The sequence below is a fragment of the Macrobrachium nipponense genome, chromosome 24 (genome assembly GCF_015104395.2).
Source record: "Macrobrachium nipponense isolate FS-2020 chromosome 24, ASM1510439v2, whole genome shotgun sequence".
In the NCBI taxonomy this organism is placed as follows: domain Eukaryota; kingdom Metazoa; phylum Arthropoda; class Malacostraca; order Decapoda; family Palaemonidae; genus Macrobrachium; species Macrobrachium nipponense.
The window spans coordinates 66,260,495-66,280,098 of NC_061091.1; the positions used below are offsets into that span (position 1 = coordinate 66,260,495).

Below are 19,604 nucleotides of genomic sequence, written 5' to 3' on the forward strand. Positions count from 1 at the left end.
CCCAGGAGCTTTGAGGTAAAAGGCCTATCTAACCTGGTAGGCAGAGAGATAGAGAGGTCTCTCTGCCCGGTTAGAGCTCTTAAATTTTATTTGGAGAAAAAGAAGCAGATGGGAGGCTGTCAACAAGGTCTTTGGTGTGCTGTGAAGAACCCCAAAAGACTCATGTCTAAGAACGCCTTGGCCTTCTTTGTGAGAAGCGTAATTACTGAGGCGCACAAGAACTGCCCGGATGAATCCTTCGGACTTCTAAGGGTTAAAACTCATGAAGTAAGGGCAGTAGCAACGTCGCTAGTGTTTCAAAAGAATATGTCTCTAAGGAATATCATTGAAACTACATATTGGAGATGCAATTCAGTTTTTGCATCTCATTACCTGAAGGATGTGAGAGTGACCTATGAGAAATGCTTCTCTCTCGGTCCATTTGTATCAGCAGATACAGTACTGGACTTGGAGAAACAAAGACTGATCCTTAAAATATTTTATCTTAAATGTACATAAACCCTCTTGTCAGATATGTGCTTGGTTTCCTATTAGCAAGCGTGCTGATGTTGCACGGGTGGCTGGTGTCTTTGCTGGTAGGGGACCAGGGGTATGTATGGCTAGTAGGGGGGTGCAAATTTTTTTTTTTTGTGTTTTGTTATAAAGTGTACGTGTTTTTATGTTTCGAGTTATTGGTTGTTTGTAGGGAGTTTGGGGATTACTCCTTGCAATCTTAGAACTAACATGGATGTTAGGATCAGGTGATCGGGATCGGTGTTGTGCTCCTTGAACAAGGTGTATTGTCATGTTAGTGGAATAGCACCCAATGACAAAGGCCTTTAGGCTCTGCCGAGTAAGTGGATAAGACCCCATCGGCAGACCCACAAGAACTCTTAGCCATAGATCAATATCTCGCTGAGGCTCTTGAGGCGAAGCAGACTCCTGGGCAGTAGCCACAAAGTCTTCCGCCTAATCAGGTAGGAACCAAGGTTTATTAATACTTACATCATATGTTGTTTACCTGTCTATTTCAGTAGTTAGCTGTCTCTTACCCACCACCAATGGGTGCTAATCAGCTAAGTATATATCTGGCAGGGAAGTTGAATGTATAAAAATGATAGTCATGATACAATAAAGTTTTATACATACTTACCTGACAGATATATACGATTAATGGCCCACCCAGCCTCCCCGCAGGAGACAGGTGGAAGAGAAGAAATCTGATTAGAAAACGGGAATGGTTCCTAGTCCTGCCACCCAGGGCAGGGCGGTAGATCACCTGACCTACGGTAGCGTGTGCCGCGAAATTTGAATTTCTGTCGGGGACGACGGAGTCTATAGCTAAGTATATATCTGTCAGGTAAGTATGTATAAAACTTTATTGTATCATGACAATATCATTTTCTTTACGTCCGCGCGGTAACTCTTCCGAAAAAATCATACGTGCGATTGTGGTAATGTTTGCACCATTTTAAATTAGCCGTTACATAAAGTTTTATATATGAAAATGTGCGCAATTTCATGTAGAATACAACAAAAAATAATTGAAGGTTGTAGCTTTTCTCATTTTTGAAATATTTGCATATAAATCATGATAAATAGAAAAAAAACTACGTTCGGTCAACTTTGACTCTACCGAAATGGTCAAAAAACGCAATTGTAAGCTAAAACTCTTACAGTCTAGTAATATTCAGTCATTTATATTCATCTTGAAACAAATTCGAAGTCTCTAGCAAAATATTTAGATTTATGGTGAATTAAAAAAAAAAAACTTTTCTTCCCTCCGCGCGCGGATTCTCCGCCACAAATCTCCAAAATACTTACGTCCCATTCTCGGCATATTTGCTCAGTTTCATATTAGGCATTTCATAGTTTTATATATGAAAATGTGCGCAATTTCATGTAGAATAAAACTAAAAATATTCGAAGGTTGTAGCTTTTCTTATTTCCGAAATAATTGCATATAAAAAATATATATATATAAAAAAATTCGACATTCGGTCAACTTTAACTCTTCAGATATGGTCGAAAACTGCAATTGTAAGCTAATACTCTTACAGTATAGTAATATTCAATCATTTTTTCTTCATTTTGAAAGAAATTGGAAAGTCTCTAGGACAATATTTAGATTTATGGTGAATTTTGAAAAAAATATTTGTTTACTTCCGCGCGTTACGATTCCTTCATGCGTTATTTTGTGTATTTTCTCGTGTGCTTTTATCATTTTACAATGTGTTATGTACCAAAATGATAGCAATTTAGTGTACATTACAATGAAAAAAAAAGTAACTTGTTACCTTTAACCGTTTTGCGCACAGCGCGATTTGAATACAATTATATATGAAATTTCGTTTTTGCACTATCATATATCGCATTATTTATATATGATAATGATAATTTTTTTTCATTTCTGATGGTTGCATACTAAACTTCAGGCAATGACAAAAAAAGGAGCCAAAAATGAACTCTTAATCTTGAAAACTAAGCGCGCTGTGATTTTTTGAAAAAAATATTTTTTCCGCTTCCGCGCTCACTCAGAAACCCCTCCGGCACACGGGAGACAATTTTTTATTTACCGCTCTGGCGTAAGAGGGTTAATGGGCGCGTTTATAAAACTATTCCTAGAAATATGGGTTAAATTGTTTATCTTTGTGATTATTAGATGCCCGGTCTTAACCTTCTAAATTTCTATGTGCTATTTACAGTTAGTTGTTTCGTGGTGAAAAGAATTGAAATTTTTAAAAAACAAAAATTTTGCCTTATGTACCTATTATTTATGATAATGGAGTTCCCACTTCCGGGTTTCGCTAATTTTTACAGCTAATTTGTCAGAGGACATGCAATTACGCAGTTAGCTGCTGGAGACTTGGGATAGGATCTATAAACACATGAGTACATACAACCGACTGCCTTTTTTTTCTGAATTTCTTTTGAATACAGAGCAAACTGTCCTTGATTTTACCCAACATGAAATTGGTGTGATTATGAGTAATGCATTTGTATGAAAAAATCATTATCCATTATAAACGAGGGCGTATATTTTTTAAGAGCTCAAAGGACTGATGGTCTGTCATACAATTTGGGCAAAACCCTATTGTGTATTTCAGTCTAAATGGGTTTGTGATGCATTACAAAATTACTTTGGTGTATCACAGAATTAAAAGTGAAAAATGTGTTGCTAAAAAATTGTATCTGTTCTGTGCATTTTCATTCAGTTAGCCAACTGAAATGGCTGCAGAATTCCATATATAATGTGTGTTTTATATTGCTCCAATGTTGTTTACTGAATACAAATAAATATACAATAATACCTTTATTAGGTATTTTCCTTTCCTGTAATGGGTTAGTGTTCTCGGCTGTAACAGCCAGTAAATCTACATATAGCTGTAAATGTTATTTTAGAAAGTCCCTTAACTGTTGTGGACCTTTTATCAATTATTCAGTAGAGAATTTACCTTTTATTAATATATATAATCATAAAGGAGGGAGATTTAAATATTGTATCAGTTTTTGAATAACATGAAAACACACACACACACACACACACACACACACACACTGGGGATAAGATGATAGGGTTTATGTGCTTTATGCATTCAATCCTTATTCATCCAGTCTTAATTTTGCACTTTTTTTCTCAGTTTTCCATTTGCTCAAAACTGCATAGTGTACTGTAGTGTATATCAGCTGTTCTCAATAAGAAATATCAGTGTTACAATAAATTATAATTTTTTTTTTGATAATTCATATGGGCATTTTATGATAAGACAATTTTCCTACTTTGGAGGATCTTTTAAAGCTACTATACCTTCGTTAACACTTGCTTTGTGCAACATATTGTGAATGGTACTGTAAGTTCTCTGCAGTGTCTTTTTAATACCACCTGCATTGCTTTCTACCTTTTACTTTGTCTGTTCCCTTTGGTCTCCTCCTACTAAGGCTGCCTAACTTCAATTTCCTCATTTCAATTACTACTTCATTTAAGACCAAATCCTTTGAGTGAACCTTTAAATAGTTTAGAAGTTTGACTAAGCATCAGGTTGTCAGCCTGTGACAACGATATAACCTTGACGTCGGGTAGAGAATCTTTGTAGTTTTCTAAGGGTGTCATTGTTTCTGACCATAAGTTTGTCTTCAGAACGGGGTGGGTTTGATCTGGTTAGAATGGGTTTATCAGTTGGTATTTACTATAGGCAGTCCCCAGTTATCGTTGGAACCGAAACTCAGTGCTTTATGGCACTTAGGGGTGCTGAGTTTCAGTTAATAGCGCCTCTGTAAGGTAAGTTATGATGCCATAACTATTTTCAGTACATTATGGTGCCAATAATCAAAACCTGGCCCGTTATGGTGCCATAAATCGCTGGTCTAGCCCCATAAAACCGGGTCGAGTTTGCTGATAACTGGGGACTGCTTATAAATTGCTGTAGTTTAGTGTTGTCCAAACATTTCACCTACGTATTGTACCCTTTATTACCTTCTCCTACTGTTACGTACCCCCCTCACCCACCATGGCTGACCAAACTCAGTTTTATTTAAGATAATCATGCAAATAGTATATTAATTATGAAAAGACTGCATTATAGGAGTGTTGGTCAATAAATTCAAATTTATTACACAAATAAAAATGATGATTTAATAACAAAATGCTTGAAAATTACTTACACAACTTAATGTGAGATGTGAGGCTGATGTTCACTGATGGGATGTTTCTGTTGTGTGTGTTGTTTGTTTGTTCACGTACCCTTATGATCTATGTTGCGTACCCCCAGGGGTACGCGGACCCCAGTTTGGACAACACTGCTCTAGATAATTGGTGGGAGGGGAGCTGAATTGATTGGCTGTTAGTTTAGTGCCACTGAGTGAAGCCTTCTCCCAGATGCTGAGGGTTGCACTCATCTCTGTATGTGGACGGTGGGTGGTACTTGCAGCTCCTCGTTGGTCTGCTTGCTCGGCTCTGGAATACCGGTGGGTGTGGCATTCTACGTGCCACTGTCGGGAGGAGAAAGTTAACTTTTTGATGTTAAAGTTAGACCTCTTCTTTCCAATGTGTAGAGCCTCGATAATTCCTATTTTAGGAATTATATCACCGTTTTATTTTATGGTCATTCATTCTTAGTGCGATTATGTATGGCACCTTCCTGAAATATTAGTATATATATGTATGCAGTAAATATATGTATACATATTTATATATTATATAATAATGATGATGAACAAGAACAACTATTCCTTTAACCTTGTTTGAACAATTAATTTGAATGCTTCTCTTTTCAGTCACTGAAAACAGTAATTCTGCTGTTTTAATGTTGTAATTTATATCAGTAAATTATAACATTGCTTAAACTATATAGGAATTGCAGTATAGTAATACAATAAAAATCTTGACATATATGTATATTCAAAGCCATCAGGTTTAAAAGACAAATTTAGGGAAATTTAAATGCATTCATCCCTTTTATGTACATCATTAATTGCTCTTTCTCCATTATTGTAATAAAGTAAGCCTAGAGAATAGGTAATTAAAAAGTCATTACTGTACTCAAGAATTAATAGAAATTTTATTATGAGCAAGTCAACATCCCAGAATACTTATGGGTGAAAAACTCGCTACATCTCGAACGTACTTATAAAAGCCATTTTACTGTAACAGGGTTCCAGATGATCACATATCATCTCAATAAAATCAAATTTAACAAATTATGTGGAGAGTTCAGAATTGTGGAAATAAATACAAAACAATGTACAGTGTGTTCTAAAGGCATTAAGGAATTATTTCTTAGTGTAACATACATATAATTTGTGAAACAACACAAGAAGGCTGGAAATCTGCCAGCTATGCAGTGCTTTTACAGTGTGGTCACCAAGTCGCCTGGATATTGATCCCATTCCACCTCTGAAAGAGAATTGTGTTAATTATTGTTCACTCATCATCATGCCTCAATTACACTATTTCGTAAATAAGGTTATAAATAATGAAGGCGTCTGAATATCATGGTTTTCTACCTGGCAAATGACAAGTTAATTTAAAGAATTAGCTTAAATTATTTGTAACTGTTAATAATTGTGCAAGTTTTTCATTTTAGTATTGTTTGTAAGCAGCCATATTTATCCTAAGTATAAAGTTTTTAGTAGGTATTTTATGTAATGTAAAAAATAATACTTCACATAAGGACAGCTTACCTGTCAACAAGTATCAACATTATTAGTTCTGTATTACAGTAATTTTGTTGATATATAAAGAGCTTTTAATATTATTGAAATGATATGCTGTTGCTGTTTATGCTCTATCGAGTTTATAAAGGCAGTAAAGGTTAGTTTCTGTTTTTCCAATTAAGTTGGGAGTTTTAAGTATTTATTATTACGCTGTCCCTATTTTGAAAGGATATTAAATCAGTAATTTGGTTTGAAAAGTGAGCATAGTAGTAGTGGTGTGATTTTGAGTGACTTGGAAAGTCTTACTGAAGGTCCTCAAACTTGTGAGTAAATGAACCATCCATTCCAGATGGGTGTGATAAATGACCCTAAGAGGACTGATACAGCAGGAGCACCTGAGAGTGAGACGCAAGTTGGAGGCAAGACGTTCCAGTATCCTTACCAGCTGTTCCCCTATTACAGAAAGACAGAGTCTGTGAGACATGCAGAAACAAATGCTAAAGGAACCAACTTATTTTGTTGCAACATATGTTCATATCGCACGGCACTAAAGGGGAACCTAAATATTCACATGCGAGTGCACACGGGAGAAAAACCCTACTCGTGTTCTCAGTGTCCGTATACCACTTCGTTCAAGAGTAATTTGAAGAGGCACATGATAGTTCATCCAGAGTACTGTAATACATAACATTACTGCATGTTTTCATTCTTAAGTTCAGTAGTAGTCTAGTCTTAATTAGTGGATTACTATCTATATATATATATGAACAAATCCCACCCAGCACAGAAAATGGAGACCAAAAGAATGATGAAAAGTCAGAGTAATGTAGATAGAATAGACATTAGTGCTGAAGTCTTGGGTAACAGACACCTTGTAAGGGGACACTGCCTACTGTCTGCCTTGCACATCATGCTGTAAGTAGTGCATGAAGCAACTTTGAAATGGACCTTTGACTCTCAGTTCCTTACTGTCAGTTATTTTTTTTAATGAATTTTCTCATATCTCTTACCACTTAAATGTCCAACCTGTAACTGTACCGTACTTGAATATTTTTGTACCCAAGAATAAATCCTCCTCCTAGCAATATATACAAGACAATAAAAATCCCACACACAACACACTGAAAAGAACAGAACATGGGCAAAACACAACTGGCTTGGAAGAAGAGCAAAGTGAAGCGTCTACTCTCTAAGGCGGTTAGGAAAAGAATGAACGTCACGAGGTCGTGCAAGGTCGCCGACCAGCTTTCACCTCGTATGTGCAGGCGTTGCCAGATCTCGCAGATTCTTTGCTTATAATCTCTGATTGTGTTAACCGGGTACCAGCTGTGCTTGGAAAATGTCATATTGTTTACAATTTCTCATTGTGTTAACTGGTTACCAGCTGCGCTTGGAAAATATCCTATTGTTAAGACCTCAGGTTTGTTAGCTATGAAAAATACAAATTGATTTAAAAACTTTTCATATCAGGAACCTCAACAGTGCTTTGGTCTTGAATCTTTCAGTACCAGGATTTTACAATCCCCAAAATATACAAAGAATTTATTTTATTCAGATTGTAATTCTAAACAGATTATTTAGTTGGAAAAGTAGACCTCAGATTTACTTATTGCGTAAATTTCTTAAAAATTTCTTTTCAATTACTCCTGTTTTTGATATGGACAATATTGACATCAGTTTTAACATATACAAAATATGAATACAGTATTAATGCTGAAAGTCTTTAATATGAAAAATCTTTTTTTTCTGTACATGAGGGTGATAGATTTGGTTGTTATTTCACATTCATAGTTTCTGCAGACATTTTGATAACTGAAAATTATACCTAAAATTACATCAGGAAAACAAAAATAATTAAAGTGGCTTACGGGATTCGAGTTGCGCAAATATACAATAGTGTGAATTTTTCATCGTTACTTAAGAAATTAACACAACGTGAGTTTTTCGCAGACACATGAATGCAAAAACAATATTTACAAATCCTTGAGAAACCCTGGAAAAGTGTTTGTTTAATCCTTTATGTAATTTATAGGTGTTCAATCTTTTAAATAGCATTTTCTTGTGACTGTACATGTATTCCATATTGAAAAAACAAACCCATCCTATGAGAGGCTATGGTACAGAATATTGAGAATATTGGTTATTTGCTCACCAACACTGGGCATGTTAACATAACATCCCATATGTACTGTATAACTGAATGCACACTAAACATTTTGCTGAAAATGGAAATGTTTGGCACTCAGCTACATATATTAGTTGAAATTAGGCAGCTAATTCATTTAATTTTTGTGCACTGCTGTAGTGTGTGAGTGATTTGGATTCAAACTTGGTGTCTTTCAAATATGGGGAGATATAGAAGAATTGCTGATACATATGTATACAGGCAGTCCCCGGGTTATGACGGGGGTTCCGTTCTTGAGACGCATTGTAAGCCGAAAATTGTCGTAAGCTGGAACTGTAAAAAATCCTAAGAAAACCTTACTTTTAAATCTTTGGGTGCATTGAAAACTATGTAAACTGCATTCTTACTGCATTTTTAATCAAAAAAACCTTCAAATATTTATTATTTTGCATTTTTGGTGTCATATTTCATCTGCCAGATGAGCGTTGTAGGCGTCGTAACCCTGGAAATAATGTCTGATGAATATAATTGAGAAGCACCTTAACCTCTTGTATGTCGTAACCCAGGGACTGCCTGTACTCTAAAAGGTATTTTTGTGGCTCCTAATTATCCTTTGGAATGAGCTTAATGGGACTGAGGGCGTTATATCAAGTGGTTGAGAAAACACACACACACACCCACACCAGAGCTCCCACTTCTATAAGCTTTTAACATGAACCCCTAACCCAGCAATAGCTCACACACTCACTAGATATATCTCAAGTTATTCAGTCAATTCCAACACTTGAATACAATTACACTCTTCACTTTAAAGCAACATTATCATTATTTATAATTCACTCGAAGATTCACAATGTCACCTAAAGTTGTTTGACAATTGGTGAAAACTGCTGTCTCTTACACCTAAAGAGGCATATCAAAAGTGTGATTGTCAGTTATTGTTATAAAAGATATCTAGAATCATTCTTAATATTAACAAAAATATGCAAATAATTTTGTGAACATGGTTTGACTTCAGTATATTTCAAAGGTTAGAACTGTTCAAAACAGCTCTATTTCCTGTTTTCCTTTTGCCGAAGTTTTGAAAAGGCAATGACAATTCATGAATTGACAATGTCTACTGCAATGATATGGTTATTTTTTTAGTATTTCATACTAAGTGTTTCTTTGTTCTTTTTTCAATGAACTGGAGACAAAATATGTCTGTCTTCAAATTACAGTGTAACCTTTGAGTCTCTTCCTGCTATGATTGTGCAAAGGCAGAATAGGCAAGTGGCCAAACTGACAGTATTTATATACTCTAGTTGTTAACTGTAATTCAGAAAAGAGAAAATTATTAAAAGGGGTTATTTCAAGTACAAAACATTGTATAAGGTTTGAGTTTCAGTATACACAGTGGCTTTGATATGCCCTTAAAATATGTTGAGTGCAGTAAGAAAAATTCATGTGAAGTTACTTGGTATTTGTTTCCACAAAAATACAATGCTATCACCTTTTTATGTAGTAGTCTTCATCACAAGCTGGAAATCATTGAAATTTGGAAACAAGGTGGTTAATTGGAGGTAGATGTGTAAGCCAGCACTGCTTCTTCAGTTGTGGTCGAGTGAAGTTTTTTTCTGCACTCTGACTGACAAAGTTCAAAATTCTCTAATCCTTTTTTATTGTTATTTAAAGGCAAGTCATATGTAGCATACCCAAAATTAACTTTATTGATGAGATTTGATCCACTTTTAATACCTCCTTGAAACCAGAAAAAGCTCAGGTTTCTTCTTCCTGCAAACGAGTCAGGCATCTGCCCAGCCTTTTCAGCTCCTGCCTGTAAGGTAGGCAAGGGGAAGTAGCAGCCCCTGTCTCTGCATGCTCAAAAAGATGACAGTACAGTACCTGTTGTGACAGAAACAACCAACTGGGCCTTGGTAAGTTGTCCTCTGTTATCTGTTGTAATTGGAGAAGCTTGTGCATCTCTCCTGACTCCTCCCAATTCTCACTTCAGTCGCCACTGGAGCAGCATTGGTTGGCCTCAAGCAACCCTTCCTCTCACTTCAAGATCTTGAGCCAAGATTAAGGGAAGACTGCATTGTGGCTGGAATATTGGGACCTCCTAGTGGGAGTTCGTTTTGAATTCTTCACTTCTGGAGGTGCTTGTGTTATCAGTTGTATCAAAAATTGTTGGGTAAGAGAATTGTTTTCATCTGCACAGCAACATCTTGGGAATGTTTGCAGTGTGGATACTTGCAACATTGAGATTGTGTGATGGTCACTCCTCAGTGTTGATTACTAACAACAGTTGGCAATGCAGCTGCCCAACTGAGTTATGAGGAGACTACCTTTACCTCATTTTTACCTCTGGGACATAATCCACAAGTCCTTGGTGGCTGTTCAACAGGTTGCATTGTGTCCATGCTCCTCTGGAAAAAAAAAAAGCTTCGGGTACTAATGGCATAATGAATGGGTTACTAACTGGATATCCTCCTATCTTCTTTGTTCTGCTATGCTTCATTGAGGCCAAGTGTGTGCTAGACGGGACACAATGCCAGTAGACTTCACAGTTGAATATCCTATCCTGTGCTTTGGCTCATAAGATGTGACCCTTTTAACATGTGGGAGGGGGTTAAAAGCTATCATCTGAATCCATCAATTAGTGATGGACCAAGATACCAGCTGCTTTCCAACTTTTGTTTCCCATCTGTAGGGCAAAACTAGTTTTCTCTTGATGTTCCTAAGCGACTACATTGCACTGGCGCAAGGCCTCCTTCAGTCTTGCATCCTGATGTCAGATTGTGTAGGAGGTTAAAAGTTATTGCTTCCCTGTTCATGACTGTGTCTAGGAGGAACCTGGAATTTTTAGAGCTGAGGAACTATCCTCCCACCTAAGGAATGAGTCTTCTACATGAGAGGTGATGGTTTGTGTTCCCATAGGAGTAAATCACAAATTTTTATAGTAATTTGTATTTCCTCTAGATTTACAAACCAGAGCCTTTCATCACAATCCCATTTCAGCCACTTCACATAGTCCAGCTTGTACTGAGGAATATTCTTATATTAAAGGCTCTGGTTTATATGATGAAGAATGCCATTTGTCTAAAATATTTTGGTGTTTTTCCTGTATCTGTTGTTTTATAAAGAACAATAGAAAAATATGATTTTAAAAAATGTTCTCAACTCATGATTTACATTTGAGTACTACCATAAAAAATTAATAGGGGTGAAAATAAAAGGTCCATGTTTACTGTACTGTATCTTTGGTTTTAATCTTCTGGGGTAATATGCGGCTTTGATCTTTAAATTGATTAATCTTTTCTACATTTTCATATAGAAAATATTTGTAATAGAACCTGTAGTTTATAATAGAAACACTTTAAAGTTGTCATAAACGCTATCATTTGTGGTTCATTAGATATTAGTTGATAGTTGTCTAGTTTTAGATAATAAAATATGCCTTACTCATGTAGTTATTATAGGAAATAGAAATGTAGGTGAAGTCACGGAAGTGGTATATGAACAGTAATTTGACCAGATCAGCCATTTCTGGAAATGAGTACTATTCAAATGCTGAATGACAAATTAAATGGCAGTTTTTGCTCAGATGAGTCAGATCATGTTAAATACTCCAAAACACAAAAGTTTAAGGCTTGCAAAATAGAGGACATTATAGACTCTCAAAGATAAATGCTGCCTCGGTCCTGATGTCTAAATATAGCTAAAACCTTAAGTGCACTAAGAACTGGCACTTTCTGTTTAAGTAATAACATTTTGTTTTGATGAAGCATGTCAGAAAGGTTAGGATATTTTGTGTGCACACTGGGAGTTTGGCATGGAAAGAGGAACAATTTTATGGGTTGTCCTCAGGTTTAATTACACATTTTGCTACAACTAGACAAATTGAGAGAGAATCACAGGAATGCTGGTGCATCCAAGATTTACTAATCCAGCCAAGGCACTTAGAAAGATAAATCACCTTAGTGTGTTGATTATTCCAAGTAATATGATCTTGAACTGACAGGTAATGGTGCTGTTAGCTAAGAAATTTGCAATCTCTTGAAAAAAATCCATAATAAAAATCTGTAATTATATAGTAAACTATATTATACTATGTTAAGTAAACATGGTATAATATAGTTTACTAGTATATAATTGTGGATTTTTATTACACACAGTGGTGCTATTCTCAGCCGCAGTTGGTACAATGTTCCTGATAAATGTACATAACCTGTATATTTAATAACATACAACACATTTGATGTGCACTGCAGACTTACTTGTGTACAAAGCATTTCAGAGTGTAGGCTAGTGCGACTATTTCATTTGCATTGAAGTAATAATTCTTATTGAATATAATTTTAAAATGGAGGTTTTGCTATGAGAAAAATTCTCTTTCACAGGCTACCAAAGTAACTAAGTACTATATGTAACTGGGAATCACCTGCACCATCATTGCTCTTGGAAAGTTAGGTAAATAAGAAATTTTTGCAGAGTAACTCTAATTTAATATTTATTTTCCATTTTTTTTTTTTTAAACTGAAAAAACACAAATGGGAGATATGGAACCATTATTATTTCTCATTTGTTTATTCATAATGCCTGGTTATATTTATGATCACAATTGCCTTATATCCACCAGACTCTCAATACTTTCATGTGTGATCTGCTAGAATAACAGAGAGATATAAACAAAGATATCCAAATGCTCCTTTGCCCCACCACATTTTTTGACATTTGGCCAATAGGATGTTCCCCAAGAAAAAGAATAAGGGCTTTTTGTTGGCATATATTTACAAAGTTTATGCTTAGAGATTGCTTGATGTTAGCTTAGAGACAGTTTGTGCCTTCAAGAGTAAACAGTGAGGATGAAAGCAAGGTATGTTGACCAGGGACATTCATGACAGTCACTGGTTGGGTGGTCAGGTTATTGTATCCTAGGTTAGGTTAGGTCAGGGTATACGTCAAAATCCCTTTTTTGGGGGGGATATATCCCACCTAAGCAGGTGTCATAGTTGAGGTCACGTCAGTATACTACTTATATTTTAAGCCTTTTTAAGGTTTCTATTTTAAGCCTTTTTAGGGGAACCTCATAAGTTCAGCTCCACAGCTTTATACATGTATTTTAATTTATTAAATTAAGTAAGCAAGTTGTTTATTACCTGATTCTGCCTGTGAAGTCTGTTGAATCATTGTTGGTGAAATTAATGTTGCAAAGTATTTGAGAATTGATTTCAAAGGATTCTTCTTGAATGAAACTGGTGGTTTTGTGTGTCAAAACCAGATTAATTTTTACACAAAATTATACTGTTGTTCCCAAACACATTTTGCTCATTAATTGAGTATAATATCCCATTGCAGAAGGACCAGTTCAGCTTAAAGAAAAGGAGAGCATCCAAACAGAGAAATTCAAGAGGGCCAAGTAGTGCTTATGAAATGTGGAAGTGTTCATTTTGCCATTATGTAGCCTCCTCGGATGACGAACTGATGGTACACTTATCTACTCATAACGGCAGTTTTATTGAAGTTCGAGAGCATAAGGGCAAGAAAAATTTTAAGTGCAAACTTTGCTCTTATGTCAGCCACACAGAGTATGGTGTAAAAGTTCACTTGAGAAGTCATACAGGAGAAAAGCCATTTGCGTGTCCCCTGTGCCCGTCTCGCTTCTCTCAGAAATGTCATCTGAAGTGTCATCTTGTCAGGCACACAGGAGAAAGACCTTTTCAATGCTCATTTTGCCTGGCCAGGTTTAACAGAAAGAGTAGCCTGCACAGGCACATTCTTGTTCATACAAATTAAGTTTGTCCCTTTCAAGTATTTTGTGAAGCTGTGTGATGTGGATTGTAGATAAATTATTGTATAAATGCTAGAAAAAGAGATTAAAACTCTCAACATAATTTTACTTGAAAATGTGACAATTATAAATAATTTGAAGGTGACAGTTATAATTTGAAGGTGACAGTTTTATTTTTACATTTACTGGTATAGATTTTCATTTAAAATATTGGTATAGATTTTCATTTAAAATATTTTATAGAACTAGTTTTAGTAACCAGATTTTAGTTTTAAAATGATTTAAAAAAATTGATGTTAGCTTTATGAAACTAATTTAAGATGCAATTTTTTCTAACTATCTTTCATTTTACTACCTTCAATTTTGATCAAAATTGGCAAAGAATTGATAATCATTATTGGTATTGTTAGATAACAGAATAAAGTAAAAGTCTGGACATCTTTTCTTTCCTTTAATTCTCCTAATTATGATCAGTATTATTCACTTCAACAAGACGAGTTATTTTTCATAGTAACTGATACACTGACACTGGAGGCCTTGTCTGAGATTACTGAAATAATTCTATTTGGTACAGAGGTAAAATCTTTTGGAATGTTTTTCACAACAAAACAGTTTATACAATAATGCATGCAGCAATAGTGCAAACTAGGTTAACCTAAGGTATACTACCTCTAAGCTTACATCAAAAGTCCTATTGCAACCAAGAATAGCTTATGATAATATACGTTCAGTTAAAAAATAGTGTAGATCAAAGAATTCTTGTCTTATGTATACTAAAGGTATACCTATTAAACAAGACAACAAAATATATGACACTACCAAGCAAAGTGTATCACTAAAGAACTTTGTCACAGTAGCCTAGCCTACCCAAAATATATTAACAACAAAAATTTCTATTACTGTCATCAAAACATAAAACATCCAATGATGATGTATATATAATTGTACACCATATATACATATACACAGTATGTATATACATATTTGTTCTAGACATACATATACAAACCCTCAGTGTTTACATAGGGGATTTACTTTCAGCACTGGCTGGAGCCGGCTGTTTAACTTAAAACCAGGGGGATACTAGTCATTGGCTACCGATGGAAGGGGAGGAATCCCCTCCATCCAGTCTGTACGCATTCACTTTACTTTTTGGCCATGCCTGAGACAGACGTGTGTCTTCTGCTGCCTGCTGTTCAATTTGGAATTTTTCATTCTACGCTCCATCCTCTCCTCTCATTCCTGTTTTGAAGGATGAGAAGTCCTGGGAAGCTTTCTTTGATAATGTCCCTTTGCCTCCCTTGCTCTTTTCGTCATCTTTACCTTTGGGACGTCGCCCGTAGAGCTTTCCTTGGGTTCTGTGGTGGCTGCTCAACATTCATGTAGTTCACCCAGCTCTTGAGGAAAGGCAGCATCTTGCCTAAGGTGTATGGCTGCAAAAGAGGGGGTGGGTGGGTGTGGGACTGGCCTTCTATCTTCTCTTTTATACCTTTCTAAGGGACGGTTAACAAACTGTCATATGCTAGATGGGCGTGCATGCAGGTGTTCTATTCTGTCTATAATCTGGCTCTCTTTGGATAATAGATGCAACTCTTACTCTCTCTCTCTAGCAAGGGGAGAGGGAGGGACTGACAGTGAATGCACCTGTTGGCTATCTTGAGCTTTATTGTCCTCAACATATGGGTTCATCTAAGCTTATCTTTGAATCAATGACATTATCTTCCATTTATTCGAAGACCCAGAAGTCTAGCCGTTGAACATCACACATGTTCAACAGATCTGAGGCATGGGTCACCTTCCTTGGATCTTACATGACCAGGAAAGAGGCCCCAGGTGAGACTAACTACCAGTCAGTTCAGAGATTTGCTCAGAATCCTCCCACCGACCTAAGTCTCCCATATGTAAAGACTTGAGTGTTTGTATACACAGAGGAACAAATGACAAATTTAAAAAGTAATTTGTATATATCCAAACACACAAACCCAAGGTCCTTGCATAAACACCTCTCGCCACCCCTCATTCTGCTTCCTGGGCCAAAAGATAAAGTGAATGCCTAAAAACTGGATGGGGGGGATTCCTCCCCTTCCGTCAGTAGCCAACTACCAGTATCCCCTTTATTTTAAATTAAACGACTGGTTCCAGCTTGGGATGAAAGTAAATCCCTTATATAAAAACCTCAGGTCTTGTTATGAAAAATACATATTTAAAAATTTGTCATATTACATGTGTAACAAGAAAATTTAAAAACACTGACCAGTGCGATACCAGTGCACCTCATGTTCACTAGACTTGCCTGTTATACACACATTCTATGCATACTGTTTTCAATGTACATTACATGTACAAATTATTGTACAGTTAAATCACATTAGCGAACTGCACATGCTGCACTGTACGTAGTGTACAATTTATCCTAAAACAATGATTGAAAAGTTGCACAGAGAAAACTTAAAATATGCGGAATCAGTAACACACTTAAGAGTAGCACAGGAAGGTAATCATGCATAAGAGAGTGAGCTGCAGGACTGAGTCTAATTCAGTTTAAAAATTTGATCATCACCCACATCAAATGCACCTGATTACTCCTTTCATTCCCCTTACCTTCCCCTCATTAACATGAAGCCAACTGGTACACATTCGTATTGACCTGCTAAGTTTATGTACTACAATGCTTAGCTAGTTAGCCTGGCTGGGCAAAGCAATTTTATTAATCCAATATTTGCTACAAACAGCCATCCTCCTCGCATGCTTTCATTAACATTTTTTTCCATTAAGTTTCATTAATTAGTTAGGTATGTCAACAACGAAAAAGGTACATTCAAGGATGTAGTGTAGATGACTGAGTGATTGCTGTACTTCAGTTTAAATATAACTCATTCAAAATGTAGGTCAAAAGAAACTTCCTCAACTTGAAGGAATGTAGCTGTCAAATGACTGCACTGTCCTTGAAAAAGTTGCCTAAGTCTTAGCCAACAGAGGTGATCTTTGAGGTTAGGATGCTGTTAATTACTGGAAGACAGTACGTACTGTCCCAGAAAGACTTGGTCAATAACAACCAATGCCAAAGAGGTTATTTTTTGACAGTTTTTTTTAATCTACAATTTTAAGGAATAGGGAAACTACCTTTTTGGAAAATATTGTTGCCATGAAAAACCTGGAGAACATTTCAGTAATATTGAAATAAAAGATTTGATGCAAATAGCACTAGTATTTTCTCCATAGGCATAGGATTCCTTATGAACAACACCAAATTTTCTGGAAGCATTGGATTATATATTTCTCAAGCACTGTGAGAATGAAAGATTTGAGTCAAATGCAAGGCAAAGTAGCATGGTGCAATGCTGACTATCAACCAAGTCTTAAATCCCGTCCACATGGTGACGAACTGTGTTTGATGTGACGGAAGATGTGGGGGAAGTCAGAACTTTTCCTGCTGTATCTGCACTTTTGATGTCAAATTGAGCAAAGCTTGACCGTGTGGATGGGGCCTTAGTTTCTCGAGTTCAGTCTCCTCCTTAACTGACTGAATCATGTACATCTCTATTAAGGCCAGCAAATGCTATTTCCCATCTGGAGAACAATATGATCTGATAAAAGAGTTACTAATGCATAATATACTGTAAAGTAATACAAATCTTATTTGAAAAAACAATAGTAATAATAAAGGTTAAAATCAACTGAAGGTTCCAGAACTACTATCCTGTGGAACACCAAGCACAGGAGGTCTAAGCTCTCAAAAGATACTCTCAGCTGGCAGTCACTTGAAAACCTGTAACTGAGGTAGAAGTGCATACTCCCCACTATGTGAGTTACTTAATTTTTATAAGAAATCAAGGGTAGCATTGAATCGGTTTCAAACATTATAGGTACTATATAATTTAGAGCACAAAATATTATTCACTGCAAAAAGAATTTATTCAAAACTTGGTTCAATATTTTGCAGTTCATTTTGTAAGTAATGTACCGTTAATGTCAATATTTTTTCCTACTGCAGTTTTTCTTCTTTCTAAGTCTTCAAAGTGATTGCAAACACCTTTTCATTCAAGTTTGTATCATATAACCCCTGAGTAAAAGTGATTTTGAGGCAAGGGTTTTTATTTTCATCCAATAATTGTTTGGCTTAATCTTTTAGTTTCACAATAAACTAAAAAATTTATCATATAGAAATATCATATACTTAAGATATCTTTTGATAGATCTATCGCCCAGCAAAGCAATGTCATTATTATCATTCCCATCAATTGTATAATTCTATAGTTAACTGATTCTGAACTGGATAATTGTGGTTGCTCCTGGCAGAGTCACTAAAATCATCAATGTCCCCATAATCATCATTATCAAGAACTTCCCCTATCCCTCTGTGTAAAAGTAGACCATCCATTCTGAGAACTCACTGTGACACATGGATGAAAGCAAAAGCAAACATCCTGAGAACTCACTGTGACACACGGATGAAAGCAATGGCAAACATCCATATCATTGCTGGCCCCAGGATACACTGACTTCACTTTGTTTTGCTCTTTAACAAGAGTTGCCAAATAGTATTACCCAAGAGGAAAAGTTGACTGAATAGTCATTTTAGCTCACTCCAAACAAGTACTACACATATGTGGTCAATGATAATCAGTCATGTATACTTTAAAACTTGAAATCAACTATACTCAATGCAAGCATTAACGGCAAGAAAACAGGAATGGGCTTATGTTGTGTTGTTGGAGCTGGTTGACAAGTTAAAAGCTTGTAAGATTGTCCTTCTCACCTGTGGGTCCAATCATTTCATCAGACTGATTCATAGCTTCAGAGATTTGTCTTCCACAGCCACCATAAAGCTAGGGCTCCTGTTGTTTGCTCTCTCACAACTTTCCTCATTCCCATTCTTAAGTCTCTCGACACCTTACCTAGGAGCTCCCTTGTCTCTTCAGGCTCTGTTAAAGAAATTGAGATTTGTCATGAAACAAATACATTATTTATAAAAAAAATTTCAATATACACCTTTACTTGACTCCAATTCCCCTCCTCCAGCCCCATGGTTCTGTTGCAGTTGGATTAGGCACAAAGATGGAGTTGTAAAGAACTCGTAAGAACTTGCACCAACCTACCAAGACCACTGGATCACCTCTTTCCACTACGAATGAAATGGCAGGTACATGTATGGGATTTGTGCATCATGCACAAGTAGACTTTGTATTGAAAATTCCTCAGTAAAAAAGAAAAGAAAAATATATATATATATATATTTATATATGTATATATATATATACGTATATATATATATAGATATATATATATATATATATATATATATATATATATATATATCTATATATATATATATATATAAAGGCGGTCCCCGGGTTACGACGGGTCCGGCTTACGACGTTCCGAGGTTACGACGCTTTTTCTTAAATATTCATTGAAAAATCCGCCCTGGGTTACGACGCTTGTTCCGAGGTTACGACGCTGACGCTTCCAACGCTCCGAGTTAACGACGCTTTTAAAAAACGCATACTATGATAAGAATCCTTTATAGTTTAGCACAGTATATTAATAAAAATAAGTTTTGGGTTAGATTAC

At 35.9% G+C, this 19,604-nt stretch overlaps 1 protein-coding gene and 2 long non-coding RNA genes across 3 annotated transcripts in view; 2 read left to right on the top strand and 1 right to left on the bottom strand.

The window, feature by feature from the left end:
• The window catches only part of LOC135203285 (zinc finger protein 37-like), a 128,110-nt gene that overhangs the window by 88,751 nt on the left and 19,755 nt on the right, over positions 1-19,604 (top strand). The window lies entirely within an intron of this gene.
• LOC135205728 (uncharacterized) overlaps positions 5,316-19,604 on the bottom strand; it is a 26,913-nt gene continuing 12,624 nt past the window's right edge. Inside the window, exons 2-3 of the long non-coding RNA XR_010312582.1 lie at positions 18,790-18,955; positions 5,316-5,872 (exon numbers count right to left, since the gene is read on the bottom strand). This is a non-coding gene — a long non-coding RNA (uncharacterized LOC135205728). The remainder of the gene's footprint in view (positions 5,873-18,789; positions 18,956-19,604) is intronic.
• On the top strand, positions 6,816-14,466 carry LOC135205729 (uncharacterized). The gene is made up of 2 exons (XR_010312583.1): positions 6,816-7,047; positions 13,598-14,466. It is a non-coding gene; the product is annotated as an uncharacterized LOC135205729 (long non-coding RNA).